Here is a 17,102-nt window from a genome sequence, read left to right as displayed (position 1 = left end):
CCCTAACATGAAAAGGTAAATATTGAAATCTGTATAGAAGATTTATGTTAGCTAGTGCTAACATCAAAAAAATTTAGGCACAGGCCCAGCAGTATCAGTTTGCTAGTGCTATCATAAAAAATTATAGTTAATATCCAAGACAAACCCAGCAGCATCATAAAACAATATATTGGCTGAGTGACACAGCCTGGTGGTGGGGAAAGCATGAGTAGACCATATAGTGGCTTAATGGCAAATCCTGGAGTTGGCAGAGGCATAATGAGACAAAATAGTGGCTGAATGAAACAGCCTGGAGGTGGCAGCAGCAGCATCAGGAGTCCTGAAAGTGACCCGGTGAGAGAGTGGTGTGGTGAGTGGCAATACCAGTAACTGGTGATGAAGGTGGCTTGAATGTTTGTAACTGGGGAGCAGTGCCTTAAATCTGTTTGGCACTATCCTTATATGTGAAGTGTTGGTGTAGCACCATGGTCAATCTACTCTGATGCATCTGGCATTGGTGGGTGGAAATCCTGGCAGATCCATGCCTGATTCATCTTCACAAAGGTCAGTCCCTCCACATTTTTCATAGACAGGCGAGTTCTCCTTGGGGTGACTATGACCCCCATCTCACTAAACACGCGCTCTGATGGCACCTTACTGGCCGGGCAGGACAGCTTTTCCAGGGCAAACTCTGATAGTTGCAGCCATAAATCAAATTTTGCTGCCCAGAAGTCCAGCGGTTCTTCAAGGTTTATTGGCATGACCATGTCAAGGTATGCCACCACCTGATGGTTCAGGTCCTGCTCCATGTCTACCTGCTGCTGATGAGTTGCTTCACTATGCGGGTAAAGAAAGGTACTTATCAGTGACTGTAGACTTAGGCTGCTGCTGATGGAGCTGGTACGGCTCCTGCCACCCCTCCCAAGCAGCCATGGCAGTGGAAGATGAGGGCAGAGGGCCCCCCAAGTCAGACTTGCGAGTGGATGGACAATGGCGCCGATAGGCATCGGCTAACTGACTACATAGGATCTCTCTGTAGTAGGTCAGTTTGTCCTCCCTCTCAGTGGGTGTAAAAAAGGCCCCCATTTTGTGTGCAGGTAGCGAGGGTCCAATAAGGTGGAGACTCAGAAGTCATCCCGCTGCCAAATGTTGATAATTCGGCGGTCACTATGCAAGCATCTGAGCATGCATTGTGCCATTTGTGCAAGTGACTCGGAGGGACTCCCTGCCTCCATCTCCACTGCATACTTCCACAGTGTGTCTGGGTCCTCTGTCTCACCTTACTCAAAACCCTCTAGCTCCTCTAGTTGATCATGCTCCTCCTCTCCTGTCAGATGACTAGAAACACCGCTCATCTCAGGAAACCTAAACTGTGCTTCACTGTGCCCCTCATCCTCCTCCACCTCCTCCTCCTCCAGTTCAGCTACACAGGGCTCATGGGACCGTGAGATGTAGGTGCAACATCTCCATTGCCCTGACCAGCCATCGTTTCCAACACTTGTTATAGGAAATGAAGCAGTGGAATGACATTATTCATCCCGTAATCCTGGTGACTTATGTATAATGTGGCTTCCTCAAAGGGCATGAGCAAACTGCAGGTGTCACGTATGAGCTGCCAATGGTTCACATTGAAGTTACACAGGGGAGTACCCGTATCCGCTTGGATCATCAATTGTGATGGCTTTTCTCTGTTCGTACAGTCCGTCCAACATATGGAAGGTGGAATTTCAACGTGTGGCCACTTCACAAATCAGACGATGTTGGGGGATACCATTTTGACGCTACAGCTGAAGGAGGGTGTACTTTGCGGTGAACGAGTGGCTGAAGTGCATGCAAAGTTTCCTTCCCATTTTTAGGATGTCGTGCAAATGGGGGGAACACTTCAGACACTGCTTGACAACCAGATTTAACACGTGTGCAAAGCAGGGGCTTGTCGCAGCGCGGCCAAGATGTTCTTCCCGTTGTCGGTCACCATGGTTCCCATTTACAGATTTCGTGGAGTAAGCCATGCTCCGATTTCTTTACAAATGACTTTTAGCAGTTCCTCCCCTGTGTGACTCTTTTTGCCAAGGCAAACCATATGAAGAACAGCGTGACACTGCCATGCCCTGCACAAATGGTATGCTAAAGGGCCACTGAGACTTGTTCAGGCAGTGGAAGCTGAGGGCACGGTGGAGGATGAGGAGGCGGAGTCGCACACTGTCACAGGACCAACGGGCTGAGAGCTTGGAGGAGGAAGCGGCGGGATCTGTCCAAGTTGGGGTTGTGGCTGTATAGGAGCCACATTCACCCAGTGAGCCGTAAAGGACATGTATTGTCCCTGACCATAGTTACAGCTCCAGACATTGGCACTGCCGTGTTCTTTGGTACACACCGACAGGCTCAAGGACTGCCCCATCTTCTTTTGAGCAAAATTGTGCAGGGCTGGTTCTGCCTTCTTCGCAAAGAAATGACGTCTTGGCACTCTCCACCTCGGCTCGGCACAAGCCATCAGTTCTCTGAAAGGTGCAGAGTCCACCTCTTGAAAAGGGAGGGACTGCAGCACCAGCAACTTAGAAAGGAGCACATTCAGATTCTGCGCCGTTGGAGGAGTGGGCCCATACTGTTGTCTCTTGGAAATAGCTTCATGGATGGATTGTTGGCGAAATGGCTGTCTAAAAATGGGAGAAGCAGGTGCATCTGGACAGAAGGAGGGTATGACACACAGCTCCCTACGGCTGAGGTGGTGGAGCCTTGGCTGACTGAAAGAGGGAGCAGTGTGCCACTGGGTGATGCAGCAGGCTTGACCAGTACATCGGAGCCATGGTTCTCCCAGGCCTCTTTATGGTGGCAAAGCATGTTGACGCAGGGCCGTGGTGCCAACATTGTTACCCTGGCCACGCTTCAACTTCTGCCGACATATCTTGCATGTGGCTATGTGAACCTCCTCCGAATGTTTAATGAAAAACTGCCACACCGCCGAGTTGACTGTTACTGCCGCCGTCTCCAGGAACCTGTTCCACTACCTCCCGGGAAGGTAGGCTGCCGCAAAGCAGGTGGTCTCCCGCGGGCACGTTTGGGTCCAGACTTTCCCCTTCTGCCACCACGCTGACTGCCAACCATGCTACCACCTTGCTGGCTCAGCTGCTGCCTCACGGGCAACCTGCAACTCTCTTCTCCTGATGATGATGAAGCCCCTTCTGCACTCGGCTCCAAATTGCGATCGGCTTCATCATCATCAACAAGTGTCTGCACGTCACTGATAGAAAGTATTGGATATAATCCAGGATATACCACTGTTTACCCAATATTTTCTTGACTTCCATGGCTGAATTACAGTAGGTGGTAATAAAATTCAATTTCCTTCATCAAGCTGCTCATCAGTGGTGCGGATGGTCTTATCAGATATTAGGCATTCTGCTTGACTTTTATCTTTAACCCTATTGTATGCGTCTCTGATAATGGGTTCCGGGTAATTCTTCTCTTTGAATCTTTTAGATAGAATGCCCGCTTGTTTCTTAAAGGTGTCATTATCTGTGCAATTCTTCCGAACTCTTTTATATTGCCCATACGGGACATTTTAAAGCCATTTTTTATAATGGGCACTACGATAATCTAAGTAACTGTTCACATCCACCTGTTTAAAATAGGTGGATGTAATGAATACTTCTTCATTGTGTGCAAAAGTGAGGTCCAAAAAGTTTACCTGTTGTTCACTGGCTTCTAAAGTGAAGCTTATACCCCATTGGTTGCTGTTAAGCACCCCCAGGAATCTCTCAATCGATTCTCTAGGTCCCTTCCATAAAAAGAAGAGGTCGTCAATATAACGACAAAAGAGTTTAATATAGGGTAGGAACTCTATATTGTTGGTGATATGTTCCTTCTCGAATGCCCCCACACGTTTGATGGTAAATGGTGTCGTTGTACAAAAATAAATTATTTTCCAGAATAAACTGCAGGCCCTTGAGTAGGAAATCTCTATGGGGTTGCATGATGGTAAGATCTGCTGCAAGGAATTCTTGTATGCATTTAAGTCCAATCTTGTGACTAAATAGTATATAGTGATGTTACGTCACAAGTAATGAGGAAGGTGCCTGGTTCCCATTTCACTGTTCTGAGTTTCTCTATTAATTGGCTGGAATCACGTAAATAGCTGGATAACTGAGTGACATGTTCCTGGAGGAATAGATCTATATAGTGTGAGAGATGGCAGGCAAGGCAGTTTGTGTTGGAAATGATCGGACACCGGTCGTCCGATCATTTCCAACACAAACTGCCTTGCCTGCTATCTTTAAGAAACAAGCGGGCATTCTATCTAAAAGGTTCAAAGAGAAGAATTACCCGGAACCCATTATCAGAGACGCATACAATAAGGTTAAAGATAAAAGTCAAGCAGAATGCCTAATATCTGATAAGACCATCCGCACCAATGATGAGCAGCCTGATGAACGGAAATTAAATTTTATTACCACCTACTGTAATTCAGCCAAGGAAATCAAGAAAATCTTGGGTAAACACTGGTATATCCTACAAAATGATGATATATTGTGTAACAAATTACCTAGTGCACCGCAAGTGACGTACAGGCGAGCTCCCACTTTAACCCCTTAACGACGCAGGATGTATCATATCGCGTCGGTCCCGGCGCTCATCAACGGCCGGGACCTGCGGCTAATACCACACATCGCCGATCACGGCGATGTGCGGTATTAACCCTTTAGAAGCGGCGGTCAAAGCTGACCGCCGCTTCTAAAGCGAAAGTGAAAGTGACCCGGCTGCTCAGTCGGGCTGTTCGGGACCGCCGTGGTGAAATCGCGGCGTCCCGAACAGCTGACCGGACACCGGGAGGGCCCTTACCTGCCTCCTCGGTGTCCGATCGGCGAATGACTGCTCCGTGCCTGAGATCCAGGCAGGAGCAGTCAAGCGCCGATAACACTGATCACAGGCGTGTTAATACACGCCTGTGATCTGTGTAAAAGATCAGTGTGTGCAGTGTTATAGGTCCCTATGGGACCTATGAAACTGCAAAAAAATTAAAAAAAAAAAAGTGTTAATAAAGGTCATTTAACCCCTTCCCTAATAAAAGTTTGAATCACCCCCCTTTTCCCATAAAAAAAAATAAAACAGTGTAAAAAAAATTAAAATAAACATATGTGGTATCGCCGCGTGCGTAAATGTCCGAACTATAAAAATATATCATTAATTAAACTGCACGGTCAATGGCGTACGCGCAAAAAAATTCCAAAGTCCAAAAAAGCGTATTTTGGTCACTTTTTATACCATTAAAAAAATGAATAAAAAGTGATCAAAAAGTCCGATCAAAACAAAAATCATTTCGATAAAAATTTCAGATCACGGCGCAAAAAATGAGTCCTCATACCGCCCTTTACGTGGAAAAATAAAAAAGTTATAGGGGTCAGAATATGACATTTTTAAATGTATAAATTTTCCTGCATGTAGTTATGATTTTTTCCAGAAGTGCGACAAAATCAAACCTATATAGGTAGGGTATCATTTTAACCGTATGGACCTACAGAATAATGATAAGGTGTAATTTTTACCGAAATATGCACTGCGTAGAAACGGAAGCCCCCAAAAGTTACAAAATGGCGTTTTTTCTTCGATTTTGTCGCACTATAATTTTTTTTTCTGTTTCGCCGTGCATTTTTGGGTAAAATGTTTAATGTCACTGCAAAGTAGAATTGGCAACGCAAAAAATAAGCCATAATATGGATTTTTAGGTGGAAAATTGAAAGGGTTATGATTTTTAAAAGGTAAGGAGGAAAAAACGAAAGTGCAAAAACGGAAAAACCCTGAGTCCTTAAGGGGTTAAAAAGTATCCTTGCTCCTAGTATCATACAACAACACAAAACCGTGAACATTTCTTCCACAACAAATCTGGGCTCATTTCGATGTAACCATGTGAGATGTCTATGCTGCAAAGAAATTAAAAATGGGATCACCACCTTTTGCTCCAATAGCATAGGTGAGGAATTTAAAATGAAACATAGGCTTACCTGTCAATCCTCCTTTGTTATTTATCTGCTGGATTGCGTCTGTGGTTTACAGTATGTAGGACGGACGAGTAAACCACTTAGGAACCGTCTAAACAAACATAGACAAAATATCAGAAATGGTTTCATGTTACAAAGTGTCTCCAGGCATTGTACAATTTTACATCCCGGAGGACATAATTTGATTTAAGTCACACCAATAGATCATGTACTGAGCCATATGGTGAATCGGTTTGAAACGCTGAAAAAGAAAGAGATATAGCCGATGCATAGAATTTCCACTATCTCCCCTAAAGGGCTGAATGAAGTAGTAGAGACTATTATTTAATTGGTGCCAGATCCCAAATGGCATGCATGCAATTCATAAGTCTCACATGGTATGTACATCTTTGTTACTTGTGTCAGACCATAAATGGTATACACTCATTGCATTTCTAATTTTAATTTTGTTCCTTCAATACATCCACAAAATTATGGATGTACAGTAATCAGAACTTGGCATATAATAATTAATTATTTTATTTTTTCAATTACTGTCCCACACACTATCAGTGAAAAGTGCTGCTCAGCTTCACAGATAACACCTACGTCACCTCATTTAATGTGGTACCATGCTGAAATACATGTTCATGGAGAGTCCCGGAACTAAAGATCATTTGTGTCTATGTTCCGGTACACTCTCACATTGATCAGGCCACTTATTATGGCTTATCTTATAATTCTAAGTCCCCTATGTATTATGCCCATGTCTGCCTTACTACTATCTTATATTTCCCCTGATCTATATATTGCTAATCTATAATACTGTTATCCTGTGGTACCTTGCATGTAGTAGTCACCAGTTCAGCAGTTACAGCACAGTTTCCAGCGCTGCTGTCATCAGTGCTCACGATCAGTACAGCGTTACACCGCTTGACAGACAATTGAATGGATCGTGACACCGCTGGACAGACAGCTTAGCAGTCACTGCATAGCATCCTGTACTGCTGGCAACGGTTCTTACGATCAGCATATCGTGACACCGCTGCACAGACAGTGAGTGCATGTCTTTTCAGACTACTTAACAGCCTGTCAGGCTGCGCTCAATTCCATCACACACTGACATAGTACTGGAGTGTTTACCTCTGGCAGCTGTCACCTTGTAACCAATAGATCGCTACTATTTTCTGTTTACCTGACCTCGCTCTGGTGTTCATTCATCCAGAGGTTGCCGGTGTGGGTAGCTTACGGGGACAGATGCGCCTTATAGTATTGTTAAAAGTCCTGGAATTGTACATGTGTTTTTAGAATACACTCTAAGCTAACCTTTGTTTTATGCATGTACTTATATTTAAGTGATTTTACACAAATGTATATGTTTTATATGGAATTGTAATTAACCTCTTACCTGGAAGATGTCTCTCCCCGGGCTTTTTATATCACTTGTCTTTAATATTTTGTATCATATGCCTGACGAAGAGCTCAGCACGAGCTCGAAACTTGAAGTTGCAAAACAAAATAAAGAACTTGTTTTACCATCACTTGGACTGGTGCCTGCATCTGTCCTAGGAGGAGAAGCGCTGCATGGTAATTCCTGTTTTCCTGGATTACATCCAATACTTTCTGCTACCCAGTGACCGAGAGGGACCTGGAAAGGAAACCGGGGCTGCTGACCTCCATTTCATCCTGCGAGTCTAGATGCCTGCTGAGGTGTTGTGCTCTAAGCACAACACAATTCGGTAAGCCTCCTAATTTTGCGCACAATGAACCTTTTTTTTATAACCATCCACAAAGGAGCGCACCTCTCTTTTTTGTATTTTTCATAATGTACGTCACTGATGTCCTCCTCAGGTTCCTCAACAGTGTCTGCTTCAGGACCCTGAACCCTGGCAACACCACCTCCCACGTCACTCTCCTCATCACTACTTGCCCGCCTAGCGGAGGAAGCAGCGGATGTCTCCTCCACTTGTTGGCTGAGCAGTAGCTGCTGACTGTCCTCTATTAGATCATCCTCAGTGAATAGTGGAGCTGAACCCACAGCATAAGATACTGTAGGGGAGGGAACAGCATAGGACAGAGGCGATGGAAGGACAGGGACTGCTCCCGGGCCATGCTAACTGAGGGTTGTGTCTGAGGAACCCACCGACTGTTGACTGGGGGTGTCAGATGTCACTTGTGATTCAGTGGATGACCGTGTTAACCAATTGATGACTGCATATGTGTTGCTGGTCAAGACACGACCGCTAGCTGATAACAGGAGCTCAGGCCTCTCTCTGCGACTTCTGCTGCCACTCGCCCCTAGTCTGCTGCGACCTCTGCCTGAAGGATTTAGGCCTCTGCCACTCCTCTGTGCACGGTAATAGATAGTTGGCTTCAGAATAACCTGGCTCAGCGGCGCTTATCGACCTGTCTGGTCGATCAGCACCGCTGAGCTGGGTTCTTCTGAAGCCAACTATCTATTCCCGTACACTTTCCGGAGGGCAGTAGATGACCTACCTTACATGCGATTACCATTGTTGTGTATGTGGCTACACAACTACCCAGGGTGAGCAGCTAATTTACACCCTAATCTCACCCTTAGGGTTTACACAATACTACTCTATGGAGCGCTTATCTCCTTATCTCTAGAACTCCTCTGTGCACGTCTTTGTACTTCTCTGAAAGTACAATATGCTTCACTACGCTTAAAACAGTATTTGTCTAGAACAGCAGCAGGTGTGCACTTTTGGCTGTCCTTTCACAGTATCTAGGCCCTTGACAGAACAACAGGAACAAATTAGTACACTACGTAGATGTAGGTATGTGTTATGCACTGATGAGGGCAGAAAAATGCTCTACAGTACACTTAAAAAAGTATCTGAGTACAACACCAGCCGATGAGTACTTTCGTCTGGACTTTCACAGTATGTAGGACCTTGACAGATTAACATCTACAAAATGGTACACTACTTAGATGTATGTAAGAGGCATGCACTGATGAGGGCAGAAAAATGAGCTACAATACGCCTAAAACTCTGTATTTTTGTAAAACACCAGCCGGTGAGTACTTTTGCTTGGACTTTCACAGTATACTTGGACTTTTGAGAGATTAACAGGTACAAAATGGTACACTACTAAAATGTAGGTGTGTGGTATGCATGTATGAGGGGAAAAAAATGCGCTACACTACACTTGGAAAACGTATTTTCCACAGACAACAGCCAGTGATTACTTTTCCCTAGCCTTTCACTGTATGTAGACTTGTTACAGATTAACAGGTACAAAAAAAAGTGCACTACTTAGATGTAGGTATGTGATATGCACGTATAAGGGCAATAAAAATGCGCTACAGTACACTTGGAAAACATATTTTCGTAAAACACCAGTCGGTGATTACTTTTGCCTGGACTTTTCCAGTATCTAGACTTGTTGCAGATTTACAGATACAAAATAGTAGACTGATTTGATGTAGGTATGTGGTATGCACGCATGAGGGCAGAAAAATGCACTACAGTCTGAAAAAACTTATTTTTGCACAGCAGCAGGACACAACAGTGCAGCACAAAAAAAAAATGTGTATTAAACCCAAAATTGCACTCAAAGTGTATTAAGAATGAAGTGAACTGCTGGTCATTATAAGTGTTGCTCGCGAATATTTGCAATACAAATTTTATTTGCGAATATCGCATATTTGCGAATTCGCGAATATTCGCGAATATAGCACTATATATTCGTAATTACGAATATTAATATTTTTTTTTATTTTTTTTTCACATTACTCATCACAGTGATCATCCCTCTCTGCTTCCAGCTTGTGTGGTGTAAAGAAGGCTCTAATACTACTGTGTGAGACTGGCGTGCAAATTTTCGCTTATGCTAATTTTTTTATATGCTAATTTTCGCATACGCGAATTTGTGTATATGGGAAAATAAAACGCAAATATTACAAATATGCAAATTTAGCGAATATATGACGAATATTCGTCCATATATTTGCGAAATATCCAAATTCGAATATGGCCTATGCCGCTCAACACTAGTCATTATACCGAAAAATCTTTCCTGCCTCCTCTGCTAAGGTTGATGAAGTTGAGGCAGCTTTTTGATATGTATGAGGCAACGAAAAGCTATCTGCCCCTCTCTGATAAAATGCTGAATAAAGTGACTGTGAGGTTAATGGCTGGCGTAAAAATCCTTTTCAGTGAGAACAAGCAAAGCACTGCACTGCTCTCTGTCCACATTGCTGATGTGACTAGCAGATGGAAGTGGAATGCTGCGCTATGATCAATTCAGCGTGTCTGTGTAACACACAGAAACACACACTTCGTCCTATCCCTCTGTAGTGTATCAAAGGCGAATGACCAGGGAGTCAGGAGTTTGTCTGGCGCAGAGAGGAACCATCAGACAGCCAAGTAAAATCAATGGATTTATTAGATGCAACGCGTTTCGCTGCGCATGCGCAGCTTCATCAGGCATGCGCAGCTTCATCATCATGCATGCGCAGCTTCATCTGATGGTTCCTCTCTGCGCCAGATAAACTCCTGACTCCCTGGTCATTCGCCTTTGATTCTACACCTATCCAGGAGGACTGCAGTGGACCTGCCTTCATATCTCTTCTGCTCCTAACCTTGTTGTGTGTGGGCGCACAACCAACTTCGGTAAGCGGCTTGGGAATCGCCTTCCCCTACCCCCACCTGCAAGATCTACTGATCCCGCACATGAGGCGCCTTCCTTCCTTTCTCTGTAGTGTATGGCATGAAATGAGCAGCCGCAAAATGGCTGCCAATTATATAGGGTTGTGCCATCACAGGGGTAACTGAATGCTGATAGGGTGCATCCTGCATGTGATTCAGGATCATCCCGCTTACCTCCCTTCCCACCTTGCCTTCCCAGCATCCCCTTCCCTATGTACTGACATGTGTATTCACCATTTTAGGTGTCCTGGAGCCAGGAACGCTGTAAAATGAAGTTTAATTAAGAGATTTGCGCTATAGAAGTGTGGTGATATTCGCATTTGTTGCAAATAGAATATTTCCTGAAATTCGTAACAAATTCGGGTTTGTCTGCTTCGATTCGCTCATCTCTAATTACACTATATGTACATACCTTAAGATCATTTAAATTCTCTGCTTCTCTCTCAGTCAGTTAATTTGTGTAAGATAATGGTGCCCATGTTCTCTAAAAGCATGTAAGTAAAATGTTTCCTCGTAGCCAATAAATGTTTTAGTCTGAAAATACACTACAGAAAAATACAATTTTGAAAATTGGTTGAAAAGGAACAACTCAAAAAGGTGCTAAGTCAATAACACAGAGTGTAGTTACTATAAGTTGAAAAAGATTTTATATTTTTTAGAGCTTATTATATTAATTTTATATTGTAGGTTGGGTTTTAACAACTTCAGCTCTGCAGTGCTGCCTGGTTAATTAACTGGTTTAGGCCGAGCGCTCGTTCTCCAATTTCTGACGGATAAAATTCTCTTAATAAGTTCTTGCATTTCAAATGCTTAATTTATATTTATAATATTCTATGTATAATGTGCTGAATAATTTCATGATTTTATTTCTTCTCTCTTTCATTTAATGATCTTATATTCTTTTTTGCTTTCTCAACTTTTTTTGACCCTTGTAATGCATTGGCCCAGTGTGCCAATGGCTACCCTTTTCTCACCTTAATTCTTTTTTAGTTCCTTGGTCCTTATCCTCCTCTTTATAATTCACCTTCTCTCCATCTTTTCCTTACAAATCCAGGACAGTGAATGATCAATCAGATCTGGTCACGGCCCGTACTACATTTTTGATTGCATGTCAATACACAGCACTATAGATAACCCTTGAACTCTTCATTTTGCAATGCACTTTCTACCTTTTTAACTTTTTACTCAACTTATTAGCTTTTTTTTTAGCTAAACTTATAACATATTTAGCTGTAATTGACAGTTCACTGATAACATTAAAGCATACGTTTCAGATCCCATAAAAAAATTACTCATGGACAAGCCTAATACTGCTTTAGGACTGGTTAGAGTCCCAGTAGGTATGGTGCCACTAGTGGTAAGATTTTCCAGAATATTTTCTTATTAACCACTTAAGGACCTAGGGCGTATGGATACGCCTTGACGTCCTGGTACTTAAGGACCCAGGGCGTATCCATACGGGGATCGGGCCGGGGTGACTGCTGATATCAATCAGCAGGCACCCTGTGCAAATGCCCAGGGGGGTCATCAGACCCCCCCCCCCGTCGGCGATCGGCGCAAATCGCAAGTGAATTCACACTTGCGATTTGCGCCGATTCCGGATCATATGGGTCTATTGTGACCCGGTGACCCGGAATAGAAGGGGGATCGCGGTTGTCTAAGACACCCACGATCCCCCTGTAGGCATAGGAGTGAGGTGGCAGGGTTGCCACCCCTCCTATCCCTGCTATTGGTCTGCTATTGATCGTCAGAGGCGACGACCAATAGCAGACCGGGGGCGGGGGGGTTAACTTTCGTTTTCCCCATCCTGCCCTCCCACAATATGCGGGGCAGAACGGGGAACCGAAGGGGACCGGGCGCCGACGTCCACTTACCCGTCCGGAGGCTGCGGCGACGTTGATCGGCGGGCGGCGTCACGTGCGTCTGAAGAGGACGGCTGCCGGGATCCTACGGAAGCCGGCAAGTAGATCTGGAGGGCTACAGTCTGAGACCGTGGTCTCTAACTGTAGCCCTCCAGATGTTGCAAAACTACAACTCCCAGCATGCCCAGACAGCTGTTTGGGCATGCTGGAATATGTAGTTTTGCAACAGCTGGAGGGCTGCAGTTTGAGACCACTATACAGTGGTCTCTAAACTATATCCCTCCAGATGTTGCAAAACTACAACTCCTAGCATGCCCACATAGCTGTTTGTTGTCTGGACATGCTGGGAGTTGTAGTTTTGCAACATCTGGAGGTCCACAGTTTGGAGATCACTGTGCAGTGGTCTAAAAACTGTAGCTCTCCAGATGTTGCAAAACTGCAATTCCCAGCATGCCCAGAAAGCAAACAGCTGTCTCGGCATGCTGGGAGTTGTAGTTGGGTACCTCCAGCTATTGCATAACTACATCTCCCAGCATGCCCTTCGGTGATTAGTACATGCTGGGAGTTGTAGTTTTGCAACAGCTGGAGGCACACTGGTTGGAAAATATTGAGTTAGGTAACAGAACCTAACTGAAGGTTTTCCAACCAGTGTGCCTCCAGCTGTTGCAAAACTACAACTCCCAGCATGCACGGTCTGTCAGTACATGCTGGGAGTTGTAGTTTTGAAACAGCTGGAGGTTTGCCCCCCCATGTGAACGTACAGGGTACATTCACATAGGCGGGTTTACAGTAAATTTCCTGCTTCAAGTTTGGGCTGCGGCAAATTCTTTGCCGCAGTGCAAACTCCTAGCGGGAAATTCACCGTAACCTGCCAGTGTGAATGTACCCTAAAAACACTACACTACACTAACACCTAATAAAGGGTAAAACACTACATATACACCCTCTTACACTGCCCCCCCCCCAATAAACAATTTAAAACGTCTTGTACGGCAGGGTTTCCAAAACGGAGCCTCCAGCTGTTGCAAAACAACAACTCCCAGCATTTCTGGACAGCCACTGACTGTCCAGGCATGCTGGGAGTTTAGCAACAGCTGGAGGCACCCTGTTTGGGAATCACTGGCGTAGAATACCCCTATGTCCACCCCTATGCAATCCCTAATTTAGTCCTCAAATGCGCATGGTGCTCTCTTACTTCGGAGCCCTGTCGTATTTCAAGGCAACAGTTTAGGGCCACATATGGGGTATCTCCGTACTCGGGAGAAATTACACTACAAATTTTGGGGGGCTTTTTTTCCTTTTACCGCTTGTGAAAAGGAAAAGTTGGGGGCTACATCAGCCTGTTAGTGTAAAAAAAAAAAAAAAAAATTTACACTAACATGCTGGTGTTGCCCCATACTTTTTATTTCCACAAGCGGTAAAAGGAAAAAAAGACCCCCAAAATTTGTAACGCAATTTCTCCTGAGTACAGAAATACCCCAGATGTGGGCGTAAAATGCTCTGCGGGCACACAACAAGGCTCAGGAGTGAGAGTGCACCATGTACATTTGAGGCCTAAATTGGTGATTTGCACAGGGGTGGCTGATTTTACAGCGGTTCTGACAAACGCAAAAAAAAAAAATACCCACATATGACCCCATTTTGGAAACTACACCCCTCACCGAACGTGACAAGGGGTATAGTGAGCCTGAACACCCCACAGGTGTTTGACGAATTTTCATTAAAGTTGGATGGGAAAATGAAAAAAATTTTATTTTTTCACTAAAATGCTGGTGTTACCCTAAATTTTTCATTTTCACATCGGGAAATAGGAAAAAAGCCCCCCTAAATTTGTAAACCCATCTCTTCTGAGTAAGAACATACCCCATATGTAAATTTAAAGTGCTCTGCGGGCAAACTACAATGCTCAGAAGAGAAGGAGCGCCATTGGGATTTTGTAGAGAAAATTTGTCCGGAATTGAAGGCCACATGTGTTTACAAAGCCCCCATAGTGCCAGAACAATGGACCCCCGACACATGTGACCCCATTTTGGAAACTACACCCCTCACGTAATGTAATAAGGGGTACATTGAGAATTTACGCCCCACAGATGTCTGACAGATTTTTGGAACAGTGGTCCGTAAAAATGAAAAATAAACTTTCATTTGCACAGCCCACTGTTCCAAAGTTCTGTGGGGTGTAAATACTCACTGCACCCCTTATTAAATTCTGTGAGGGGTGTAGTTTCCAAAATGGGGTCACATGTGGGGGGTTCCACTGTTCTGGCACCACGGGGGGCTTTGTAAACGCACATGGCCCCTGACTACCATTCCAAACTAATTCTCTTTCCAAAAGCTCAATGGCGCTCCTCCTCTTCTGAGCATTGTAGTTTGCCAGCAGAGCATTTTACGTCCTAACATGGGGTATTTCCATACTCAGAAGAAATGGGGTTACACATTTTGGGGGTCATTTTCTCCTATTACCCCTTGTAAAAATGTAAAATTTAGGGGAAAAACTGCATTTTAGTAAAAAAAATAAAAATTTTCATTTACACATCCAACTTTAACGAAAAGTCGTCAAACACCTGTGGGGTGTTAAGGCTCAGCGGACCCCTTGTTACGTTCCTTGAGGGGTTAAGTTTCCAAAATTGTATGCCATGTGGGTATTTTTTGCTGTTCTGGCACCACAGGGGCTTCCTAAATGCGACATGCCCCCAAAAAACCATTTCAGCAAAAGTTGCTTTCAAAAAGCCAAATGTGACTCCTTCTCTTCTGAGCATTGTAGTTTGCCCGCAAAGCATTTTACATCCTAACATGAGGTATTTCCATACTCAGAAGAGATGGGGTTACAAATTTGGGGGGGGGCATTTTCTCCCATTACCCTTTGTAAAAATGGTAAATTTGGGGGAAAAACTGCACTTTAGTGAAAAGAAATTTTTTTTCATTTACACATCCGACTTTAACGAAAAGTCGTCAAACACCTGTGGGGTGTTAAGGCTCACTGGACCCCTTGTTACGTGCCTTGAGGGGTCTAGTTTCCAAAATGGTATGCCATGTTGGGGTTTTCTGCTGTTCTGGCACCATAGGGGCTTCCTAAATGTGACATGCCCCCCAAAAACCATTTCAGCAAAATTCCCTCTCCAAAATCCTATTGTCGCTCCTTCCCTTCTGAGCCCTCTAGTGCACCCGCCGAACACTTGACATACACATATGAGCTATTTCCTTACTCGAGAGAAATTGGGTTACAAATTTTGGGGGGATTTTTCATCTATTACCCCTTGTAATAATTCAAAAACTGGGTCTACAAGAACATGCGAGTGTAAAAAATGAAGATTTTAATTTTCTCCTTCACTTTGCTGCTATTCCTGTGAAACACCTAAAGGGTTAACACACTTACTGAATGTCATTTTGAATACGTTGAGGGGTGCAGTTTTTATAATGGGCTCATTTGTGGGGTATTTCTAATATGAAGGCCCTTCAAATCCACTTCAAAACTGAACTGGTCCCTGAAAAATTCCGATTTTGAAAATGTTGTGAAAAATTGGAAAATTGCTGCTGAACTTTGAAGCCCTCTGATGTCTTCCAAAAGTTAAAACACGTCAATTTTATGATGCAAACATAAAGTAGACATATTGTATATGTGAATCAATGTATAATTTATTTGGAATATCCATTTTCCTTACAAGCAGAGAGCTTCAAAGTTAAAAAAAATGCAAAATTTTCCATTTTTTCATCAAATTTTGGAATTTTTCACCAAGAAATGATGCAAGTATCGACAACATTTTACCACTAACATAAAGTAGAATATGTCATGAAAAAACAATCTCGGAATCAGAATGAAAGGTAAAAGCATTCCAGAGTTATTAATGTTTAAAGTGACAGTGGTCAGATGTTCAAAAAATGGCCGGGTCCTTAAGGTATATTTGGGCTGGGTCCTTAAGGGGTTAAATATATATAAAAAAAAAAAAATTTAAACCTTTTTACAACAATGTGCCCCTTCCATAATCCACAAGTAGGGAGACATATCAATTGTTCAAATACCATATTTATCGGTGTATAACACCCACTTTTAAAACTTTAGTATAAGGCAAAAACCCTACCTGCATGTTATCCGCCAATAAATGTGCTGAGCGTCGGCTGCTTGTTAAAGGGGTACTCCACTGGAAAACATTTTATTTTTTTCAATCAACTGGTGCCAGAAAGTTAAACAGATTTGTAAATTACTTCTATAAAAAAATCTTAATCCTTTCAGTACTTTTCATTTTTTAAGTTCCATTCTGCCTGACCACATTGCTCTCTGCTGACACCTATATCCATTTTAGAAACTCTCCAAAGCAGGATAGGTTTTCTATGGGGATTTGCTCCTACTCTGGACAGTTCCTAAAATGGACAGAGGTGTCAGCAGAAAGCACTGTGGTCAGACAGAAAGAAAATTAAAAAAGAAAATAACTTCATTTGGATCATAACAGCAGCTGATGAGTACTGGAAGGATTAAGATTTTTTTATAGAATTTACAAATCTGTTTAACTTTCTGGCACCAGTTGATAATTTTTTTTTTCCAGTGGAGTACCCCTTTAAATATCAGCAGCCCGGTTAGGGCCACTTTAAAACAGTGACCAGTGGCGTCTGCTGTGGGT

This window comes from Hyla sarda, chromosome 10 (assembly GCF_029499605.1).
Source record: "Hyla sarda isolate aHylSar1 chromosome 10, aHylSar1.hap1, whole genome shotgun sequence".
In the NCBI taxonomy this organism is placed as follows: domain Eukaryota; kingdom Metazoa; phylum Chordata; class Amphibia; order Anura; family Hylidae; genus Hyla; species Hyla sarda.
The sequence above is the reverse complement of the archived record's forward strand: the minus strand, read 5'-3'. Positions refer to the sequence as shown.